This window comes from Vulpes lagopus, chromosome 13 (genome assembly GCF_018345385.1).
Source record: "Vulpes lagopus strain Blue_001 chromosome 13, ASM1834538v1, whole genome shotgun sequence".
Classification (NCBI taxonomy): Eukaryota; Metazoa; Chordata; class Mammalia; order Carnivora; family Canidae; genus Vulpes; species Vulpes lagopus.
The window spans coordinates 30451198-30476845 of record NC_054836.1 but is presented as its reverse complement, the minus strand read 5'-3'; the positions used below and the strand labels follow the sequence as shown (position 1 = coordinate 30476845).

At 33.5% G+C, this 25648-nt stretch overlaps 1 protein-coding gene and 1 non-coding gene across 2 annotated transcripts in view; one reads left to right on the top strand and one right to left on the bottom strand.

Moving 5' to 3' along the window:
* Positions 1-25648, top strand: part of CRPPA (CDP-L-ribitol pyrophosphorylase A) — a 291595-nt gene that overhangs the window by 254804 nt on the left and 11143 nt on the right. The gene's annotated exons all lie outside the window — the stretch shown is intronic.
* LOC121475209 lies at positions 6569-6667 on the bottom strand. The gene has a single exon (XR_005983670.1). It is a non-coding gene; the product is annotated as a small nucleolar RNA U13 (small nucleolar RNA).

The following is a 25648-nucleotide window of genomic DNA, read 5'->3' as shown; positions in this document are numbered from 1 at the left end:
TTTCTCCCACTTCAGGTTGATACTCTCCTTGAGATAAGAAATTTTGTCTCAGTTAATAAAATAATATTGGTAGATTGAGATTCAGGCCATAAATCTCACTACTTGCTACTTGCATTATCTCTTTTCCCTTATCTCTAATTGGACTTTTAACTGTCCTTCCTTCTTCCTGGTTGTGAGGCTGAAGTGACATAATATATTAGAAATTCATGTGAAATAACCTAAGGCATGGATTCCTAATGTTCCCTCCACCCTGCACAAAAAAGTTAGTAACTGTCTGATGAAATTTATTCACAAAATTATGTCACTATATTATACTCATGGAGATTCACGATTTATCTTGACCTATAAAACCTTCTGAGTAGTCAGGTAGCAAAGAAGCCAGTTTAACCCAACATTTCCCACACTTAAAAGACCATGATGCTCTTTTGTTACAGAACATACAGTGCATACCATGTGACATTGTTTAGAGAATGCCTTCATACAGAATTTACACATGGGAAAACTGAGGCCTCAGAAGATTATGGCTTGGACATGGGGAGGAAGGCCTTTATACTCAATAGAATTTCCTTTATTTTCTTTACTTTCTGCAAGTAGAGAACCACAGGGTTTAGTAAGGTTTTTATGGCATTAGGGATTTTAGAAATAATTATTAATATCTTTAATTGCATAACTTTTTTCCTTTTTTTTTTTTTTAAGAAAGGGAGAGAGAAGGGTGGGGAGAGCAAAGGGAAAGAGAGAGAATCAAGGGGGCTCCCTGCTGAGTGTAGAGCACAGCACACAGGGCTTGGGGCTCAGTCTTACAATCTTGAGATCATGACCTGAGCTGAAATCAAGAGCTGGACATTTAACTGACTTAGCAACCCAAGTGCCCCTAATTTACATAACTGCTTAAAATTTACTTGTTATTATTAATATCATCATCATTCTATCCCATTTGATCCTAACTTGCCTGTTTTCAAAGTGTCTGTGGTGACTCTAGTAAAAATTCTATATGGTATTTGTGACTGTATACTAATAATTTTACAGAACCCTGTTTGAGTCTAAAATCATAGTTTTGTGGAAAACTTAGATGAAGTTCAAAAGCTCTACTCATTCACACAATTATATATATAGTGTGTTAATTCTGTGACAACTTTTTTTTCTATGACACCTTTTGAATAAATTATATGTAAAATTTACTATGTGCGATTATAAATCAGCCACATGAAACAGCTTCCCCTTGATGACAAATATTACCATAATTATGTTTCCCAAGGACCATCAGTTCTATTGAAACAACAGAAGCCAGCCGAGGCTGAAGGCCTGATGTGTGCTGCAGTGTGTTACCTTCATGCTTTATTTTTTTAATTGCCATGACCTGTTCCTGAGGTAGTATTTATTTTAGTTTTGTAGATAAGGAATCTAAACTACTCTATTCTCCTGACCCCTCTATTCCTTAGGAGAGCCATTTCTGGTCTAGTTACCTACAGGCCTCTAAGAATCACTCCTAATTATTCTTTCATGCCCTACAGTCAATAACTAAGTGCTCTGGATTCTAATTCTTTCTTTGTGGTATTTCCCATGCCCTTTTTTAATTCCTCCTGTGACCATGGTTATTCAGACATTGCTTTCCTCTGGAGAGTTGCTGGGGTGGTTTTATAGGTGGTCCCTCCAGTAATGTCTTTTCGAACACTGTCCTACATCCCATAGCTAAAATATCTGACCACATCTGTAGATTCCATTGCTCATGCCCTTGTTACTGCATTCTGCTGCTATTAGGAGACAATGATGATAGGTATGTTAGTGTTTTGCACAAGACTGTGAAAACCATACTAGTCAGCCATTCCCCTATCAGAAATAGACTTTATTACTATGACTTCAACCAGAATTAAATGTTCCTCATTCAACAATTTCTCTTAGACGCAAGTGGCAGTTGCACATCCATTAACCTTATTTGTACTTTTCTCTCCAGTTAGGAATTTGTATCCCTGGACACTTAACATCCTATTTAACCCCTAGCTTAGATGGATCCCATGCATATCCATAGGTTCCTGTGCTACACTTTTCTGGCCTTAGATTTTTACTGACTTGTGTCTCAAAGTTGTTGCATAAGAGAAGTTTTTAATTCTCTAGGTGTCTTACGATAAAATCTTTCCTGAATAATGAAAAGTTGTATCTCTAAATACCCAGAGGTATATATTTCAAGTCATTTTCATCTTCAAGTACTTCACGCCCAGAGAGGGAGCTTATATATAGGTGAGGTTTTCTTGCTTGTGTAGTTTTATTTCTGAGATTGAGATAGTGGTCATGTTTCTCATGGTCATGATGGGGACTTTGTATCCTGCTTGCCATATGGCAGGGGCTCTTCCCAGTGCTTTGTATTCATTGACTCAGCCAATTACAAGTTAAAGAATATCTTAGATTTTTTTCCAACCTCATTTTTTAACCATGAGCTTCACATAGAATATAAAACTGCCAAGCCTACCCAGATACAAATATTTACTATAACTTTTTTCTTGATCTATTTAAGCATTTGTTATTCATTTTTAAATCATCTTGGTGAAAGCTTACTAAAATTCTTATTTGAGGAAGAAGAAACTAAATTATAGGTGAACTAGGATTGAGATTGATTGCTCTGGTGATTTTATAATGCATTAATGTGCTAAAATCTAGAAGTACTTAAAACCTCATTAGAATTTAACACAGGATAGAATTTTGAATTATACATTATTCTCAAGAGATTTATTACAGACCTATACTTGCAATGTAGATGGTGCATTTTGAGTAGATGAGGAATGTAGCCCAAGAATTTAAAATATTAGTGTATACATATAAATGTGGAAAATTCTTAACAAAGACTACTTTTTTTTAAAGAAATCGGGAATATTTTGAAAAAAATGTTTTTCCATGACTGGTTCAAAATCAGTAGTTTAATTAGCACTTATATTTGAATTACTAGCTCAATGTGTAATCTTTTACTGTATAATCTATTTAATACAATAGAGAACTTTGTTGTTGAAATCAGAAACCTTTTCATATTAATTATGGTCCTTTGTTTAAATTAAGATGAATACATGCATATTTTGTATTCAGTGGAAGATCTAGGGTTGTCTAAAATTACTCATACACATACTTCGCTGTGGCTTTTCTCATCAAGCAATTTGAAATGTAGTTAAATAAATAATCTTCCTAGCACTCTGATAATGACTAGCCTGGGAAGGAGAAGAATTATAGTGAATGGTAGGATATATGATGCCTTTTTGGTGTGCCCTGTAAAATGAGATATTTTAATATTCATATTTACATAGTTCACTTAAATCTCTTATGTTTAATACTTTAGATTTGTTGGTCTTTGTAAGAAAGTAAATCAAAAGTTCTGTACAGCTTTTAGCTCCTTCTAGGGTCTCTTCTTAACTCATTTACATAAATAGAGAAGAAAAACACAGAAAACTGGATTCTTGGTATTTTGCATGAATCCAGACATCAAGTGTTGATAAAATATTTAAGAAATCGTGTAAGTGGGGTAGCCCAGGTGGCTCAGCAGTTGAGCGCCTGCCTTTGGCCCAGGGCGTGATCCTGGAGTCCTGGAATCAAGTCCCACATCAGGCTCCCTGCATGGAGCCTACTTCTCCCTCTGCCTGTGTCTCTGCCTTTCTCTCTCTCTCTCTCTCTCTGTCTCTGTCTCTCATGAATAAATAAATAAAATCTTAAAAAAAAAAGAAATTGTATAAGTAAAGCCTAGGTGTCAAAGTATTTTTAATAAAGTATCATAAAATTATTTTTCTTATAAAAGGTGAAAGAAGATACAGGGGCTTTGTGGGTCCTCATCTCTACCACTGTAGCACAAAAGCAGCCACAGACAAACTGTAAATGAATGGTTGGCCCTGTTCCAATGGCACATTTCAAAGAGAATGAGTAACCTTGATTTGTGATGAGAACCATAGTTTGCCGACCGCTGGTATAAGATCACAACTGACATGGAAGGAGGAAGGTGCTGGACAATTAGGAAGGATCAGCCAGGCAAAGGTTCTTAACCTCAGATCCATTGACCAGTTTTAAGGATTAAGATGCAGCATGTTGTGCACTGGTTTCTTTTTCCTGTGAAATGTGTCACGCCTATCTTCACTGCCTGAGGCATATACTGCCAGAGGCTTTCTGCGCCCCCCCCCCCCAATGTTAAAGACTTACCTGTTGTTAAAAATGGCAGAAGTTTTTAAATAAATGTGTCCTGAATCATTGAAACAGATACATAGGAGATATTGAGAAATATTCAGACCTCACCCAAATTTTCCATGAATTAGTAAGGCTGTTCCTATGAGATTGAGATAAAAAGGATTATCAAAGGCCAGGGTTTTGAAACTGTTCTAGAGAAAAATCTGACCGATTGCTCACAGGCCTTCTTTAGATGGTGAAGGGGTCAGAAAAGAAAGCGTTACTGCTGCTCCTGATTCTTCATCTGAGGCAGTTCAGCTTTATAGTCTATTTCTTTAAGTCTCTGCCTATTAATTTATATATGTAAAAGAAATAATACTTTTAAAAAAACCATTGTATAATAGTAAGTCAATGAATACTATACAGTACTTATATTTTTTGCCCTTGCCTGTACAGTATTTCTTTGAATATACTTTATTATAAGCAATAATTCTGCTTGACTTTTTATTAACAAGGAATTCAATAATGGCAAAATAATATTAATCTTAAATTTAATTATGTCTGTGGGAAGTACGGTTGACTGACCTGTGTGTCTGTTAACTATGGCACTTCTTTGTATTTTGTTGCAGGTTTTCTGCTCTGGAAAAACAATGCAACTATTGATGGTTAGTCTTGGAATTGCAATGTAGAAAGTTCTGCCAAGTATCTAAATTGGGATTATTTAAGTAATATTATTAACTCTTAAGTCATATAACAGATTTCAGTCTGGGTGACACAAGAGATGTATTTTACATTCTTTCCTTTATTGATCAAGTTTTTTTTTTTTTTTTTAAGTGCCTACTATATGCCAAGCACCAGCAGTCTGAAGGCGGGTATAGTTTTGTTGCAAGAGAAAGAAAAAAGCATTTGATTGCTGTATCACATTGCTATTTTCAATTATTTTAGTATCAATACTATTTACTTGGAAAACTCATGATACAGAGTCATTTAACTTTTAAGAGTTATTTTTTTTTAAATGTTATATTTGATGAGGACTTTCTCAAATCACCCATTTAAACCTTAGACAAATTCTGTTATCTGTAGGGTAGGTTCAGGGGTGGAAATGTCAGGTTTTGTTGTCCCTATTTTGCAGATGAAAAAGAAAATGAGAATGGATAACTTTAATGAGATACCGAAGGTCACACTCTTCTACTAGACTGGCTGTTTCCTCCTCCTTTCATTCTTGACTATACTCCACTCTTCCTCTTCCTCAATTACTAGCCTTGTGGCTTTCTCATAGAAAGTGATCTACTCAGAGAAAGAGAGTGAATAGGTCCTTTAAAATGTTCAGTAAATATTTTAACTAATGATTCTTTCTACCATTCATCGAAGGATAACATAGTTTTAAAGAAGAATATGTATTTTTAAATGTTTTCACCATACGTAGACAATTTTATATAACTAGGAAGTATATTAGTGTCACCAAGTTCCTTTTTTCCCTTGTGTTTACATTTTGATGCTCCTGTAGGATTACAGTTATAATAAGCTCATACACCTCATTGATGCAAGATAAAACATGAAACACAGGTTAATACAGGTATATACAGACTTAGGGCATAATTTGGATACCCTGTGATGATCTCTTAAAAGCTCCTGAATGATTCTAAAACATTCTTGGTTAATAGTTTTTGCAGGTACTTCAAATTTATTTTTTCTGTTTCTCATACTATATAGTTTATTTTCCCTTCACCTCAAGATTCAGTGCCTTTGCCCATTCTACACTTGCATAGCCAAATCCTTTTCTTGAGAAATTATAGATATTTAAGCTATGAAAGATTTGTTCTATTTGAAAGATTATTGTAGGTGGTAGGTAAACAGAAGACATTCTCTAGGAATTATGATCTTGTTTTCACATAAATATGTTCAGTTAGAGAAATATGTCAGATATATATGAATAGTTGACATAGTTTATGTTCTATTAACCTTGCTTATTTTTACAGCATGTTGATTTTATTGTCTTAATATTTACATTATCTATTCTTGGTCATTTCAAAAGTGAATAAAGCTTATGCTATAAAATACTTTTCCTACATGGTATTTTCCTGAAGTTTTAATAAAGCATTACTAGTTTAATCAGCACTCAGTGCTCATATTTTGTGCAAATTGCAAGCATGCGCTATACAATTCCTCATGGGTTTGTATACTGCAAACACTATGGTCATGAAAAAACAAAGGTCAGAGCTATCTCTAAATCTGACACAGAATTATTAAGTTTATTCTCATTATTTTTGAGTACAAAATGCTTATAAAAAAATAGAACCACCAAAGCAGTGGATATTCTAATGAGAAACTGAAGTACAGTGTCAGGGGAAGTTGAAGGGAAAAATAAAATTCTTTTTGGAATAAAATGACTGAAAATTAAATTTAAGTAATATATAGTGTTTGATTTTTCCCCCCATATCAGACAGGTAAAGTGCCAAGGTCATAACAAGGTTTGAGGGAGACACATACCACACAATGAACAGCCAGTTTTTATGCTTATGAACTACGTGAAGATCTGGTCTTCTTAATCATATCTAATAAAGGAAGATTTTGTGTACCTGTCTCTAAACTTCAGTCCTCCTTTGGGAGTTTAATTCTGAATACCATACATCTTCAGTATTCTTTTCATTAAAAAATATAAACTTAATGCATGAACCCATACTGTTTATAAAACAATTTTTAAAATACAGAAGTATAATAAAGAACAAAAGTCCCTTTCTGTCCACCTATTCCCCTCCCTTCCCATGCTTAATTACATCAAAAAGGTTAAAGTGTAGATCACTAGAGTTGAATATCTCAGTTCTCCTTTCTGAAATAGTATCTTAATCTTGTTTTCTGTTATATAATGCTTCTGTAGTCTTGTTTTCTGTAATATGCTTCAAGAAATTCTATTACAGAATTTAAATGACACAAATTATAGATCTCCGAGGTCTTAGATATAAGGACTACTTTCAGAGATCTTAAACTAGAGAGAAATCTTAAAATGTATGCATACATATATTAATATATAGGTATTGTGTAGATATATCACATATGATATATGTGTGTATGTATGTGTGTGTGTGTGTGTGTGTGTGTGTGTAGCAGACATATGGAACATCAGCACTTCACAGAGAAGATTTCATGGAAGAAAGTAGGTGCCCATTGTTTATTGAGTGGAATAAAAGGAGAGTAGTGGAAAGATATATGTGATATGTCAGAAATATACGTGTGTGTATGTGTATATATGTGTGTATATGTTTATATGTAAACATATAATTAATACTATATATTTTTGGCTATACACATAACTTTATATGCAATTAATAAAATATGTTTTATATAAATATATAATATAAAATATCTAAGTTACTTATGTATGTAATTTTATATTTATAATGTTATTTAAAATATATGCCATATATATTTATTATTTATATGTTATATATTATATATTATATATAGGTGTATACACACACACACGTACACACAATTTTCCCACTATCCTCCTCTCATTCTACACCAATAAACAATGGATAACTACTTTCTTCCATGAAATCTTCTCCCTGTAGTGATGATATTTCATGCATTGAATGCAGTGGAGACACCATGTAAATAAAAATATCTGTCTCCAATACTATGAGTTCCTTAAGAATAAAGACCATGTTCTCTCTCTCTCTCTCTCTCTCTCTCTCTCTCTCTCTCTCTCTCTCTGTCTCTCATGAATAAATAAATAAAATCTTAAAAAGAAAAAGAATAAAGACCATTTGTTGCTTAGTAACTGTTAGCATTACATTATGACTGTGTTTTGAGTTCTACATACTTGAAGTCAGTGTAGTTGGTAACTGGGTCCTTCTTGAACTTCAGAAAGGGTGGAGCATGGAATCATAGAAAAAAATTATTTTTGAAATTCAGATGGAACTGGATTTAATCCACAGGATACTTATTTGCTCTGTAAACTTGGATGAGATACTTAAATTTTTTTAAAGTTTTTTTCCTCATCTGTAGAGATAAAAGAAAATTCATATCATATGGTTATTAAGTGTATTAAATGAGTTAATTTAAAGCATTCGGTAAAGGCGTGTAAGAAACCTTAGTTCAGATCTATATTTAAATATCTTGAAATGATTCCTGTGCTTTAATATCAATTACCAATTTATAGTAAAATATTTAAAACTTAAATTTTATATGTATGTGGTCAGGTAAATTAAGAATTTAATTTACCATTTACTCCACTGTTCCATATTAATTAGCCTCAAGTATCACACAGTTGCATTTTTTATCTAAGAAGGTAAAATTGAAAAATCATTTAGAAGTAGGCCCAAAAGTGTGAGAATTTGGGACACAAAAAAGGAGCCAATTGAAAATAAAGCAATGTGCTTCTCAACTTTTGTCACTGGCAGGAAGATAGGAATACTTCCATCTGCCAAGGACAGGGAAGGGAATAACAGTACATAAATACATTATAAAGGGCACTGTAAGAGTTTTCATGCTTCAGAGATAAACAGATAATCATTACCATATACAAGTTAAAAATAGTATGGAAATAGTTTTTCATGGAAGATTAACAACTGAAGCCAAAATGTTTGTGGTTGCTCATATGGAAGTTGCTTTGTTAGATGAATGTACTGACTGGGCAAGAAGTAGTCAGTAATTTGTGTGAGCTGTTACCCTTAGAGTTCAAAATCCTGCACAGAGTGGCTCTGATTTCAGATAAAGTTGCATATGTTGGTAGAATTATTTGCCTTTTGGCTCTTGAATCATTTATGAATAGGAGTTTTTTTTTTTTTTAGTAGAAAAGAATAGCCTTCCCTCTAGCCTTGTTTATTATCAGAGCGTTTAACTTTCATATGTGCTTGCTTAAGTGTTCATAACAAGCTTGTAGATCCCAAAAGAAGCTGAAGAATTATTTCTGGTGGTCTTTTTTTTTTTTTTTCTGATGGTCTTTGAATGTGTAATTGCTGCCAGCTGAGGAAGTGAAATTCCAAATCAGTTTGAGGAACTTTCACAAATAACACTTAACATAATTATAAGGCATAAAGCTTGATATATAGTTTATATAATAGAGCCTTACCTAACCACAAAATAATCAAAGAACAGTCAAACAGAGGTCTTCACAGAGGTATAAAGTTTTGCTTTACAGTGTAGTTCTTTAGATTTATTAAAACCTCCTGGTTGTGCATTTGAAATTAGGCCTATTTAAAACATCCTTGTATGAATTTTCTATTTTGCTGTGAGCATTTCCAGGAGCATCTAACAATAATGATAAAAAGGCGATCATCAAAAGGCAAAAAATCCTCCACCTTTGCTTAAATATATTGGAATAAAGTGGTTTTAAGATCTTGGCCAAGGACACTTAGTGGTATTTCTTTACTTTTCAAATAGTGTTTTCAACTTTCAGGGAAATAAAATTTCAAAAATCCAGATTACTTATATCAGTAAATAATTATACTATAAAATTATTGTTACTTTTCAGAAATGTTTGATATAGTAATCACTTAAATATGATTACCTTTGCTTTATGGGTAGATTTAATTTTGTGCAACTTTTAAGGACCTTTTGTAATATTTTGACAAACGTTAAATTTGTATGTGTTGTGGCTAAAAATCATAATTTACAAAGCACCTTGAGAAATGTCAGGATTGCCCATATTCTTCCCATATAGACTTCTGTACCATTTATTCCTATGTTCACTTTTACTTATCTGTTAAAACTTTAGCAAGTGTTAAGATATTATTACATACAGAAGTTTCATATGAAGAAATCATCCACTCAATGTCTTTCTTTCCACACCTCCCTCACCTTATTAAAACGTGCTTTCTTGCCTACTTCCTCTTTTTTGAATAGTGTTTTCCCATTACAGAGACTAGAAACTGGAATCATTGAGGGAATTCTGAATATGCTTTCTTTGCTATGTATGTAAGACCTGCATAGATCAGTGCTTATCATTTTAGTCAAGGTCTCTCTTATTTCATATCTACAAATAATTACTCTCCCTACCTTTAATCTAGTGGTTTTCAAGCAGAGGCAAATTTGCCCCAGGAGACATTTAGCAATAGTATCTGGAGACATTTTGAGTTGTCATAACTGAGGATGTGGTGCTATGGGCATATAATGAGTAGAGGTTATGGATGATGATAAAGTTGCATGAAGCACAGGGCAGCATCCAGTGAGCCTTACTCAGCCAAGAGTGACAATCATGGTAAGGTTGAAAACCTCTGCTCTAATTTCTCTTTGATCATTTCTCCTCCAGAGGATTCTTTTTAAAATGCTGCTTTTGCTACATAATCTTCAGGGTTATGATCTTGAGTATATGATCTAAGTTCTGCTCCCTGGTTTCAAATTTAGTCAAGTCAGGGGATCCCTGGGTGGGTCAGCGGTTTGGCTCCTGCCTTCAGCCCAGGACATGATCCTGGAGACCCGGGATCGAGTCCCATGTCGGGCTCCCTGCCTGGAGCCTGCTTCTCCCTCTGCCTGTGTCTCTACCTCTCTCTCTCTCTCTCTCTCTCTCTCTCTCTGTGTGTGTGTGTGTGTGTGTCTCGTGAATAAATAAAATCTTAAAAAAAAAATTTTGTCAAGTCATACATTCTAACCCTGCTGCTTGTTGTGGGATCTTCTGTGGCCTTTGTTAGGGTGTTGTCTTCACAGTCATTATACTATGGAATGAATTTTAGGTCCCCATATTTTCACAACTAACTTCCCTCCCTCCCTCCCTCCCTCCCCCCCCTCCGTCCGTCCTTCCTTCCTTCCTTCCTTCCTTCCTTCCTTCCTTCCTTCCTTCCTCACTCCTATTTGATGATGCCAGAGAATACTACTCCTTGCAGCTCTGTCCTGGAAGTTATAGTTGACCATTGTAAAAAAATCATTCCAATGAGATTATGCCATTACATGTATACTACTTATTAGCCATTTATTTTCTCATTTCTGTGATTATTTTTGTTTTAAAAAAAATCATTTCTGGGCACCTGGGCGGCTCAGGGGTTGAGCATCTGCCTTCAGCTCAGGGCGTGACCCCAGGGTCCTGGGATCAAGACCCACATTGGGCACCTTGCATGGAGCCTGCTTCTCTCTCTGCCTCTCTCTCTGTGTCTCTCACGAATAAATAAATAAAATCTTAAAAAAATAAAAATAAAAAATCATTTCTAATAATGAAATTCATTTTACAAAAATAATATGGAATAGATTCCCTTTTGAAACCAGAAGTCTTTTGTACTCAAGGAGCAGAATGAAAATCTTCAATCCCTTGACTTCCTTCTAGATTCCTCAGCAGCCTTTGAGGCATTATTAGAGAATACAAGAACTAAGATGTTAACCCTTGTATTATTCTTTAACTTTTTGATATATATTTCACCATAAAAATCCTTCGAGATTATAAATATTTTTATGACAGGATCTACCTGTTAACACATTGTTATGTATCTCATGCTTCCCTGTATAGCCCTATGTATATACCCAGTAGATGGTAATTAACTGTGTGAACAGAGTAACATGGCCAAGTCATCAAAGGTAGTACTGAAAACAAACAAGGCAGAAGCTTAGCCAGGGAATATTTGTAGTAGAGTATAAGGGCTGAACAGTTAAATATATTCATCTTTTTACTGAGAATTTACTAAAAATGAACTAAAAAAAACCCCTAAAAACAGGAAATATATTCCATTCTGAAAATATGGAACCTCCTCATCCTTAAATCCCAAACTTCTAGGAATATCTTCCAGATGTTATTCAGTTTGGACCTAATTTTTCAAATAGGATACAGAGATTCATTACTTTTGTCTCATAAATAAAAGTGTTCCTTGGCAGTATACAAAGGAGGAAAGTTAGTTCAAGGGAGTTTCCCAATTATTGCACTTTGGCAAAATGAGGCTGGGGCAGTGTTAGGAAGTTCATACTTGCCCTTTGGAAATCCATTCTCCACTTTAGGAATGGGCAATGTGAAACAGAAGGATGGATTTGCAGTCATGGTTTTTTTTGTTTGTTTGTTTTGGGCTTTTTTGGAGTTTTTTAAAACTTTAGTTCTGTTCCAAGGATTAAATAAAACAGGCAAGACAGTTTCTGCTAGATGCCCATCTCCTCACTTCAGAAACACAATTTTATTTGACACAGTAGCAGCATTTCTTAGTCATGCAGCTTGGGATGGTCTCTGTGATGTGACTGAACATTTTCTAGAGTTTTTATTTAGAGACCCTTTTCTCTCTTGCTTCCTCTCATCTGGAAAATATTTGTATACATTATTAAAAGAACATAATAACTCTGATTTCAGAAGAGTATCATTTCTTTCCAATAACCAAAATATCATACCATATCTACTATTTTTAACACTATCATGATATCAATATTATAAATTTTTTCTTGCACAGAACTCCTATCAAGAGTTTGATCAGGACAACTGATTTTCTGGAGGATATGATAGGTATGCAGTAGGTATAGTCTGAGATAACTTTAGGTAGAATGTAGAAAACTTTTTTTTTTTAATAGTTTGTGTGCATTCCCATTCTTGTCTCAGATCTTTCATCAGGAGAGAATGGGTCCTATGAATTAGAATGGCAATCTGTCAGAAATGGTGGAATGCTGAAATAAAAATATCCTTTCTGGTCACTGGACTTATTGCACATTGAGGAGGAATGGGAAAGAATAGGAGGGATATGAAATGTAAATGTAGAATAGGGAAAGAGACAAAGTTACATCCTGAAAGAATTGCAGAAATTTATCAACAAATAGTGCCAGAAATCTAAATTTTATTTCTTACACATTTTTTTCATTCCAAATATGTACTTCCCTGCACAAATATGTCCTAGCACCTACTTTGGTGTAGGCATCACAAGAGAAACTTGGGGTGCAATGCTGAGAGTGGACAGACAAGATAACATGATATCTAATAGCAGCCTAGAGCTTCAGTCTAGGAGAGAATTGCATTAACAAATGCAAAATTGGAAGAGAGACAACTAAAAAGGAGAGGTACCATGAGAGCCATGATGGGTGGATTTGACCTAAGCAGGCATGTTAAGAAAGACTTTTATGAGTAAGAGGGATGAAAATAAAAAGCAACTTTGTCACCCAAGCTGAGATATGAAGGAAAGTAATTTGGAAGAGAGTATTCTAGAGAAAGGATAAGAATGCCTATGACTAAAGAGAACTTAAACTGAAAAGACTTACAAATAGGTTAATGAGGTTAGAGTGGAGAGATAAAGGCAGAACATAATTATAGAGCAGCACCATATGTGATTGGCAAGATGGATCAGGTCATTTTTTCCTCTAACTAGTGGATTTAGTAGTACTGATTAAAATTAGATGGATTGCTAAAACTTTTAATCTTTTTCTTTTATGTTTTTACTCTTATGCCTTAATACAATAATTAAAGCAATATATACTAGTGTTTTTTATTTATAACTATACTGTAAGACTGAAAATAATTTGTGTATTATACAGTTAGTGATGAAGTAAAACTAATTATTTTCTGATGTCTTTGGATTGCTCATTACTATACTCTTATCCTTTCTTCTATTCATCTTATCCCTAGTCATAATAATTTTATTTCTTTGACTATAATGTTTTATAAATGTAACATATTTGGCATATTCTTCTGTCCATTAGAGAATCCTACTCAGGTTGTATGTAATACGGGTTTAAGTTGTCCTGCCTTATGACTTGGAAATAGTGAAGATTCTTTTTTTCACTGCCTTTTTTTTTTCTTTCTATCATTAAGAATTTCCATGTCTCATGTTCTAGCCAAAAACCAGCTTTCTTGCCAAGTTATTCCTTTGACTTTGTTATTTGTCATCTGGTTTCTCTTCTTTATATTAGAAGCTCTTTTTCCCTGATTTGCCACTTACGTGAAAGTCAAAGATTAGCTCTAACCCAGATTAGTGAACTTCTCATTTAAATACAATTTTGATTCCCCTAACCATGGGTTTGATTTCTTAAGGTTCTCTATATTGCTTTGGGAAAAGAGGAGAAAATGGTTTTCTTGGTCACTGGTATTGTTTGGGGGAGGTTGAAATGAATTTTAGCAAACTTGTAAGATTATGTCTCTGTTCTTTTTCTACATAACACCTGAGAGAAGAACAACTGATTTCCTTTGTAGCTATTGTCACAAGAGTTATGACAACCTCAAAAGTTGCATGAATTTATTATTCCTTTAACTGAAATCTTGACCAAAATTAACATCATATTGGTTTCAGTCTAGAAAATGAATTCATTAACTATAAAACTGCATGAGTAAAATTTAACATTAGTTTGTTTTGTTTGTTTGCTTTTAATTTACTCTTTGGGAACATCCTACAGATGTAGAGTCAAATTATTTGTTCTGACTTGTAATTACTAATATTTATTGTTGATAATTCTGTTTTAATTTGGAAATGTCAGTACTTTACCTGACACTTTTGAAGACTTAATTATGACCACTTTATGGGTTTTTGTTTTGCTTTGCTTTTGCTAATGTGATAATTATCTTTTTATTATATTTCATAATTGATTATTGCCACTGTTTTTGAAAGCTACCAAGTTTTGTGAATGGGGTCTTCATAAATACTAAATTTTATAATTTGTTATTGTATTATACAGGAAAGTGCACATTATTTTGTGGATTGATTTTTGTACCTAAGCACTTACTAAATAAACTCTGTTTATAGTTCAACGTTGTTTTATATATTCAAAAAATTACTTTTAGTGTTTTAAAAGGAGAACAGATTATATCTTTCCAATATTTAACCCATTTATTTATTTTCCTCATTACATTAGCTAATAAATCCAGTACATTGAGATAATATTATATCCATGTACTGAATTAGGAGTGTTGTCAGTTATCCTTGTGCTTGCTTTAACTTTAAGGTAATTCTTAAAATAATGAAACCAATTCTTCTCCCCACTTTGCTTTTACTTCTTTTTGTTTTCTTAGGGATAGATGTTGAATAGTATGAATACTAAATGTAATTAAAAGTTCATATTGTAAGAGCACCTGGGTGGCTCAGTGGGTTAAGCTTCTGACTTCATGTCAGGTGTGATCTGAGATGGGATTGAGACCAGTTTAGGGCTCCAAGTTTGGCAGGGATTTTCTTGAGATTTTCTCCCTTTCCCTCTCTCCCTCGTTCCCTCCCTCCCTTCCTCTCTCTCTCTCTCTCTCTCTCTACTCCTCCCCCTGCTTGTTCACATGCCCATACTCTAAAATATTTTTTTAAAAAGTTCCTAGTGTGTTTTCTTCTTCATTTTATAATGTGTTAAATCACAGATTTTTATATGTTGATACCAAAACTAGAAACAGTATGAACTCTTTTTTTTCCATAATGTATTGTGGTGAGAGAACATTGTATGCGTATCATCACAACTTTCAGTTAACACAATGTGTCCCCATTATTATTACTGTATAAATGTCATTTATTTCTAATAGCTGTTTCCCTTATGAGGATCCTTTTTCTTTCTGAAATTTCCTGACACTTAAGACATTGTCATTTCAACAGATTACATGCTCACATGATCTACTTTAAGCTCTGAATAAATATCTTTATTGCCAGTGCTTTAATGTGGGTGGGGAGTGAGGATCTGCCACCCTGTTGACTTCTTAGAATATAAGTTCATGAATACTTACTTTAACACTGGGCCAAGATCTTTCTCTGCTTCTTGAATTTGTTCACTCTCAACTTGAATTGTCTTCTGTAGAGCCGTACCTTGTGCATGTCTGTGGTTTTTGTTTTTAGTCTAATCCCATCTCTTTCTCTCTTTTTTTTTAATCCCATCTCTTTCTGTTTCTCAGAAGTTCTCCAAAATTTCTAGTCACATCATAGCATTACCCATTATTTCCCAGTATTACATATGGATGTTTGTGTGCGCAAGTGTGAGCTTCCAAGTGCATTTAATCCCACCATCACCACCAGTACACATTTTTGGGGATTTAAATGAGGAAGACCTGTTCTTAGGCTACCACCTTGATAAAGCTTCTCAATGATTCATTATAATAAGAAACTTACAAAAATAGTTTTGTTCTTCTGATATATTCTTAAATCATCATCCATTAGATAATCTACTTCATAAAATTAAAAAGTAATTGATTTCTTCCTTAAAGGTGCACTTAAAATTTATAACACTTTTTTGAGAAGGGGGTCCCCAGAGAGTCCACCATTATAATTCTTATTACTTATAATGAGTAAGTGTAATTATAAGTAATTACTTGTAATGAATAATAAGTGACTCTCATTACTTATAATCCCATCATTGAAAGGTCATCCTGTCTTGGCTGTTATCTTTCTCATATTATCTTCAAATTTGTGGTGATTACTCTCTAGTCAATTCATTTAGTCTATTCTTAATGAACTTAAAAATGATTCTTTTGGATTACATGAAAGAAATGAGCTATTTTTAGATGAATTGCACATTATATAGATGACTCCAGAGTAAATAGAGGAAGATATGCTTGTTTATTTTACAACTGGAAGCAAGAAATTGAATAGTTACTATATTTAACATAACAAAAACTGTTTTGTGTTTATTCAAAGTTTTAAAAAATCGAATTTCAGTTATAATTTCAAAAAAAAAGCAAACACTCTTTTGTTGCTTTCTCTCTTTACCCCTCAATGAAAGAAGAGATTGCATTTTCCATGCCATATGGTGTATTCAGTTTTTGAGGTGCTGGCAAAAACCTTTACATATGTATCCCTCATTTGTCAGGCTATTTTATAAAATGTGGAGAGTTCTAAGTAAAGCAGTTGAAACCGCACAAATTCAGCATTCCTTTTTAAACCCCAAATTCTGTATAGAATAATATGGTGCAGTGACTTCTTCCCATACCTCTTAAGCACCATACATTTTGGCATACAACACATGTTTTAGAGTTCATTGTCACCATCGCATGATATTTATTGGGTGGCCTACCGAGTTGAGTGAGCTTTTGCTATGAGCCATAAAAAAATTGCTTTTGAAAAATACCATTGGCTTCTTGTGACTCATATGCAAGTGGATGTTGCTGGACAGAGCTCTGAGTTGCTGAGGCTTTTGACTTTTGAATCATGTTTCTTGACAAACAAGATAGGTCCTCATGAATTTAACATAGTTTGCCTTTAAACTTAGCTATTAGCTAAAATTTGAGTCCCTTGGGGCTTACCTATATTATCCTTCTTCTATAACTTAATTTAATCTTTTCTTGTATTATACTCCCTGGGAATTAGCAATGTTTAGATTGCAGGACGTGACAGTTAATTCTTTTGTTTTGAAGGGAAGAAGAATAAGTACTTAGAATTTTACTGTCATTTCATAGGTTGTTTAAATGTCAAGCATATTAAAATAAAGCATTCACCAATATTATATGTACATTCTTATTATGACTTCTTTTTTTGGATACATAAGTGTATTGTAAGTAACCAAACTGATGTTATAAGATATTAAGAACTCTTGTACTCGGGATCCCTGGGTGGCGCAGCGGTTTGGCGCCTGCCTTTGGCCCAGGGCGCGATCCTGGAGACCCGGGATCGAATCCCACGTCGGGCTCCCGGTGCATGGAGCCTGCTTCTCCCTCTGCTTGTGTCTCTGCCTCTCTCTCTCACTGTGTGCCTATCATAAATAAATAAATAAATAAATAAATAAATAAATAAATAAATAAATAAATAAAAGAACTCTTGTACTCTGTTGTGTTCTCTTAAAACTTAAGACTAAAATGTTCTTGGTTGAAAATAAGGAATGTCTTTACTGTTCAATTAAGTCTGTTTTGTTTTCCTCTTAAAACATTCACTTTATTTCTTTTATTTATCATATAATTAGTTGAAGGCAGAAAGTTAACATGTTATAAAGAGATGTACAAGAAATGGTTACCTCAGAATGAAAATGATTATTGTAAATCAAGCTGTTACCTTTGTATTTATTATCAAGAATATGAAGAACAAGACCAAAGGCTTCTTCCATAATACTTAGACAAACTTCCCCTACCTTTCCTAAACTTCCAAGACTTATCATTTTAAAAAATGATTGATAGGATATGTAGGAGATCACCACTGTAAGCTACAGTTTTCATAGGGAGGCTGTGTGAGTGTATGTTTTTGTTCCACAAGGCTGAAACTTACTTCTAAGTAAAATGCTCAAATCTAAAACAAAACAAATCTAAACAGGCTAGGTTTCCTCATACGAGCTTTTCTTTCATTTTTTAAGTCAGGAAATATTTCAGTCTATGAGAGGATTATATTTTTATAAGAATAATGTATATAATAAGAACTTCCTATCATTGAACTCAACATTTACTTTTAAATGCCTTTTAATATATTCCTATAAAGATTATCAATCATTTTTGCTTTCATGATTTAGTGCTCACTATTCAGGAATGTGTCTCAGTCCTTTCATTGGACATGCGTATAATCCAGACAGACATTTTCTTTCTTGTAATTATTACTCCTCTTTGCTGGTATTTTAATTATTTATAGCCGCAAGCATTTATTTGTCTTTTAAAGGCCTTCCAATCCCAATCAGAATGAATAAACAATTAAAAGGAAGAAAGGTTTTGTAGCTCTTCTTTTCCTTTTGATTGTGTGTGTTCTATATAACACTTAAATTATTCTTTATGAAATTAGTATATCCAGGAAACTGGAGAATTATGCTTTAGGCTGAGTGAATGGAAAACATGTTAGTGTTCCCTTTGTAAGGTTTCCAGGGTGTCACAGGAGATTTCTAATGTGCTGCTTATTTGTGTTCTCCCTAGATCTTTTTCAGTTTATTAAAATGCTGGAACAATAATTAAAATGTTGCCTAGCCTTTCCTATGTTCTACACCTCACTGAAAACATGTCGGCAGAGAAAGCAAACGTTCATCATTACTCAATATAAAACAGATCCTGCCAGGGATCATGCCAAATGCAACCAACCATGACAGTCAAATCAATGTATGTTTTGTTTTAATTTTTTATTTTAGCCTTTCCTTTAGCAACTCAATTCTGGTATTTGTTGTTCCCTATGGCTTATCATTTTATGGCATGACAGTTCCTGAAACTGACAAGGCATCCTGCCTATCTTTGCAATGTATATGTGTGACGCTATAAACTATAAAAGAAAATGACATTTTGATTCAGTAAATATTTGCTTTATGTCCTGTACATCTGTTTTACAGAACTCCTTTTTTATTTCTACATCAGTACTCAATGAGTGCTTGCTTGTACCTTTTGTTTGGATGTTACGAATTCTGGAATCAGTGTCCCAATTTGCACGTTAGGGTTTTTATTATTATTATTAGCCAAAGAGATGTAAGTCTCTCGTCAGTTTGTAGTCACATCATAAAACATGAATTACTCTAGTTATTTTTTCCTTTTTTGCAATTATAGAAGCAGGATACGCATACCATGGAGGTGTGAATGTGTGTTAGACCGTACACCCAACTTATTGTTGCTGAGTCATTTAAAAATCTCAAAAGGGATTTATATTTTTTAATTTGGTATTAAATTAGGCCCTCCAAAAATAATGGATCTAAACTTGAAATAGCCATTTAGGAGCAAGTTTTCTTGGATAATTATGTCCCTAATGTTAAATGCTTAGTCTCTATAGATTCTGATTCTGATTTCAAACTGGGTTTCTCAGTTATTATCTGTGTGATGCTAGACATGTTTATCAACCTTTGTTGGTTTAAGTTTTCTAAATAATGAAATTTACTTCACAGGATTTGTTTCTATTTTATTTTATTTTATTTTTTATTTTGTTCTATTTTATTTTATTTTGATTCGGTAAGATACCCTGTTTCATACTACCACTGATGGTTTTTAAATTTTATAAATTGATATTTACTTATTTCTACTAACTTAAAATCGATGATGATTTAATATGTATTGCCTTGACTTTGTATAAAATGAGAAATTCCATATGATTTTCAACCCTGTTTATTATCTGTTCACATTCCAGTATTTTAAGATGTACTTTAACTATTTTTAAACCTTATATTTGCAGAACAGTAACTATTATTGAAGCATTGCTTTGCTTCACAACCTATTAAAATTAATTATCCTTATCTGTATAACTGATTTTTTCCTGTAACAATCTATAAAAACTAATGGATAACTAGGTACCTCTTTCTTCTTCATTGCTCTTTAATCTCAGGTTCCATATTCTTACACTCCTCTGATCTCTTTTTATAACGTATTACTGCACCTTCTCAGACTCCTTCCTGGCCAGCCTCTTATTTCTGAAGAAATCTCTAACTGCTGAAGATTCTTAGGGTGCTGTCCTGTGTGATTTGTAAGGATTCTCCCCAATAGTAACATTTTATATCACCACAGTATCAAAATGGAGAATTAACTGATGCAACACTATAATCTCAAGATGTTATTAAATTTTATTTATTTTCCCATTATTATCCTTTTTCTGGTCCAGGATCCAATCTTGCAACACATGTTGCATATTGTTGTTATCTCTTATTCATCTCATTTAATCTGGGATGCATCAATAGTCTTTATCTTTCATGACCCTTTCTTTTTGATAAATACTGGCCTTTTGTGTTATACAGTGTCTCTAAATTTAAGTTTATTTGCTGTCCTTTCATGATTAAATTAAAGCTATGGATTATTGACAAGAATACCACAGAAGTAATGTATTCTTCTTAGTGCATTGTATCCAGGTGGCACAGAATGGTATTTAGAAACCAAGATCTGGGCACCATGGGTATTAAATGCACCTGGTACATCATTATTTGTAATCCCTTTCAGTATGCTTTTAGGAAGTATACTTATTTTCATACACCTACTTCTATATTGCTCTCTGTGTGTTTGTATATAATATATCATCTATATCAAATCAACTGAGTTCATACTGACAGCTCTGTTTCCAGTCCAACAGGATGGATCTAGCTTCTCCCTTTTCTTATATGTAAACCTTTTTTCTACCAGTGAGGAATCTTTCATTCTCAGCAGTATGTTTCCTTCTTTGTTCATCCCTGGAATACACACAAGTGTAATTTCAGAAATGCCAATCCATACCTCTGAGAAAATAAATTTACTAATTAGAGTGCAGTAGTCATATACAGTTCTTAAAGTATAGAACAAAATACAATTTTCCAAAGTTAGGTTAATTATTTTCTTTGCCATCCTCTTCAGGTTGGTTTATCATAACAATTTGGAGTTGGTTTGATCTTGTTAATAGTCCACTTTGAATGTGTCCCCTCTGACTTGGTGGAATTCTAATTGTGTATTTTTTGGAGTATGTGAAATATTGGTATGGTTCTGAATGTCATAACTGTGCAAAAATTCTATTTCATTTTGGAGTGTTATGTTACAGTCTTCTGCTTAACATTTCTTGGATAGAAGGTAGTTCATTAATTGAGGTGGTTAAATCCTTTTGTGTAAAAACTCTGTATGGATATATTAAGTTTTCTCCTGTTCATCTGTTGTGGATTTGGCTAATTTAGGGAACTTCATTCAGCAACACCCTCTCCTGTCAGTATAGCAAACTCCATTTTCTTTTAGTTAATTTCTGTTATTTAATGGTGGAGGAAGGAATTTTGTCCTTTAACTTTTTTGTTCTCTTTGGTATTCCAGGACCCTGAATTTTTCCCTTTGGCTTCTTTCCCCTTTACCACTCAGCTGACAGAGATTGCTTCTCTCTTCCTTTTTATATTTTTCACCATCAGAAGACTGCTACTTGAAATAAAGCATGATTTTAATTAAGTCTTTTAAAATTGGTCGTGCTAGTCAGATGTGTGCTCTTTATTTATTTATTTATTTATTTTTATTTTCACGCTTAAGGAAGGGTTACTCTTTTTGGTAATAGTTTTAGGTCAGATTTACATTCATCAGTAGTTCCCCCTTAGTTTTTCCAGACTGCCTCTTGTTGCCATAAGGCTCATGACAAGGCATTGGAGTATAAGAAATTGCTTATTTAAATTTGGTGATTTTCTCTTTTTTTCTTTTAACTTAAAACTATTTTGAAGTCCGGAAGTTCTCAGTCTTCAAATTACACTGAGGTGGTTGTTGTTGGTGTGTGTGTGTGTGTGTGTGTGTGTCTTTGTGTGTATGTGTAATTTTATTTGACCTTCCCATGGTTCAGCTTTGTGTTTCTTTTCAGTCTCTCTACCTCTCCCTCCCCTCCCTTTTTCTTTTTTAGAAAATACTGAGAGCTGCCTTTGGTTTTAGCTGCCTGGGAGCCCCAACTGTTTCTTACTCTGTTTTCTCTTAACTGCTAAGTAAGTTTCACATCCTATTGTTAGACATTTCTAGGTCTTCTGAAATTTACTTGTATATGTATATGAAAATCTAAAGTTTATATTTTAATCACTCTCCCAACAGTTTAATTGATCTTAGATCATTTTGATAACTCGTCTTCTACTTTTTTATGCTACTGTTCTTAACCAGTATTTTCATTTATACTGTCTAAATATTACTTTTATTGATTTTTCTGGAGACATTGCTTTCAGATATATTTACTTATTTTATTTATTTTTTAAAATTTTTATTTATTTATGATAGTCACACAGAGAGAGAGAGAGAGGCAGAGACATAGGCAGAGGGAGAAGCAGGCTCCATGTACCGGGAGCCCGACGTGGGATTCGATCCTGGGTCTCCAGGATCGCACCCTGGGCCAAAGGCAGGCGCTAAACCGCTGCGCCATCCAGGGATCCATATTTACTTATTTTAAAGCTTTTTCATTTTCCAAAGCTTCTTGCTCTATTAGACCTTCCTTTTGAAATTATTTTTCTTGTACTTGAGATACATCGTCTTGTGTCAGAATATTTTTAGAAACTTTTATATTTTGTTTAACAGAGGGACTCCATATTTTATCTTCATTCTTGATAAATAGTGTTTGTGGTAGGAAGTAAAAAGTATCTAGGTTAATAGTTTTAGTTCATTTGTTTTCTGTAGGGAGTCAGTGTCTTCTTTTTATCTTTAGCACCTCATAAATACTTCATTGTATTATTACTTCCATTGTTGATGTGAGGAAGACTGTGGTAAGTCTGATTGTTAGTGCTCTGTTGGGTTGCTCTGTCTAGCTATTCTAAGATTGCCTCTTTATATTTAGTGTTTTACAGTTCCCTTATTAGTTGTCTACTTATTAAATTTCCTATTTATCAACTTTGGAATTTACTAGGTTTCCTTTATGAATGAGTTAATGTATTACATAACTTCTGGAAATTTAAAAGCAATTATTACTTTATTGTCCCCATTTTCTCTATTCTCCCCTTCTGGGGTTCTGATTAAATGTATATAACACATCATATCTGCCAAATTCCTTAACCTCCATTTATATTTCGTATTTTTTTGTCATCTCAGATATGAATTCTGAGGAATTTCTTCAACTCTGCCTTCAGTTTCAGTAATACTCTTTTCAGTTATGTTTAATCTGTTTCCTGACCTGTACTGTGAGATATTTCATTTGTTTAAACTCAGCAATGTGTTTTTATTTAAAAAGTTCTATTCCTTATATTGAAAAATATAATGTATTTGAAAATATGGTTTTACTCATTTTTCGGTTTCCATGTTTATTTATTTGGATTTTTTTTACATAGTTTAAAAAATATTTTGTACCTGAAAATGTTAATGCTGGTTTTATTTTCATAAGAAACTGGTCTTTTGTTTCCTCCATAACTTGTTATAATGAATATGTTTATGTGTTTGGCCTCAGTGGCCTCATAGTCCATAAAGATAAATATGTGTCTGTTTATATCTTAATATATAACTTACTGACTGGAATCAGGTAAATTCCATAAAAATAGTTGTTAAAAGGAGTCCCTATTTTTTTTTCCTCATCTTAACATTGGATAAGTTTTTAAGTACTTTTTTTTTTTAAGGAAAGTCTCACTGATTGGTAGTTTTTAAAGCCCTTGCATATCACAAATGTCTCCTTTTTGTTCTTCTAACAGAATTCTAAGATAGCAATCTATTTCTTAAATGCCATTTTCTTGGGATCCCTGGGTGGCAGCGGTTTGGCGCCTGCCTTTGGCCCAGGGCGCGATCCTGGAGACCCGGGATCGAGTCCCACATCGGGCTCCCGGTGCATGGAGCCTGCTTCTCCCTCTGCCTGTGTCTCTGCCTCTCTCTCTCTCTTTCTGTGACTATCATAAATAAATTAAAAAAAATTTTAAAAAATGCCATTTTCTTGTGGTACTTAGCATTTCACAGAGGGCTATTCTTGCTCATTGAAAAGAATCTGTATTGTCTGCTGAAGGCTTTTGAAATTTTATATTTAAATTTGAAGGTAACATGTGAATATGGCTTCTTTGAGGGTTGGCACTAATTTTGCAAGACACTATATGAATACTTCTGTCTGCAATTCCTGATCTTCATTCAATTGGATTTTTTTCCTCCATCATTATGACTTCTATATTTATTGCATTTTCTCCCCAGATTCCCATTATGTAATTGTTGTTAAATTGATATATTGATTTTTTGCTCACTATTTTCAGTCTTCTATTTTTTGAGTTCTAAATATTTTCAAGTTTGACTTCCACTAATTGAATTCAGCTTTATATAGAAAAAGTAAGTTGTCTACCATCTCCAATGAGATTTCTAATTCAAAATACATTTATTTAATACCTACATTAAATCTCTTATGATGTAAAATTATTCCTACTTTGTTCCCACTCTTATAATTGAAGCATCTTCTTGAATCTTATTGTTGTCTTCATTTAGTAATGTCATTTCAGAAAGAGATTTAATTCTGATGATTCCAGAAAGTTCTTTCTACCTAGAATATTTTTTGCATATCTGATTTTTTTTTTCTTTCTCCTTACTGGGAAGAAGCTGTATAAGCAAACTTCTACCATCTGCAGCCTTCTCCATGAGAACGAACTCTGTTCTTATGCTAAAAGGAAGCTTTGCTAGGCTAGTTTTGGGTTTTGTGGTTTTTTGTTTTTGTTTTTGTTTTTGCTAGTTAATACTAATAAATATTAGCACCAGTCTGGTCAGGATAGAACTTCCTTTATAAGTTTCAACTTAAGCTTCCTTCTTAGAAGGAGATAGAGTTTTTAATGTAATGGTAAACACCTTACTGTGGAACTTGGATATTAAGATTTTGAATGCTAACTAATCACCCCATTTTACTAGTATTCAAGAATCTAATGGTCATTAACTAGATGTCTTTTTCTTAACTACTCAAAACTATTACAACAATAATTTTCTCTCTCATTCCTTCTCTCTCACACACGCACTGCTACCATGAGAATATGTTTGCATTGATCCACTGAAGTTTATTCCTTGTGTTGTTTGTAATTAAAAATTTAATTGTAAATTTTATGGGAAAAACTTAGTCTTTCTGCTCTAAGAGAATTATCAATATTTTTTTACTAATAGTTTGTCTACTTGGACCATCAATTCAATAACAAACTGTTGTGGATAATCTTTCTCTCGTAATTTCTCATACATTCTGGAAAAAATCCCCATTACCCTCCAACACCTAGTATGTGTTGCTTTTCTGCTTATGCAGCCCTTCTACCTCAGAATGTTTGCCTCATGGTCTGACTTTATCCCCTTGACTTGGGTATATTAGTGTAAATTTATCAATGTCCCTTACATTTAACTTCCAGACCAAGGCATCCTTTCATAGGAGGTGGAATCATGTAGCACAGATTTCTAGCT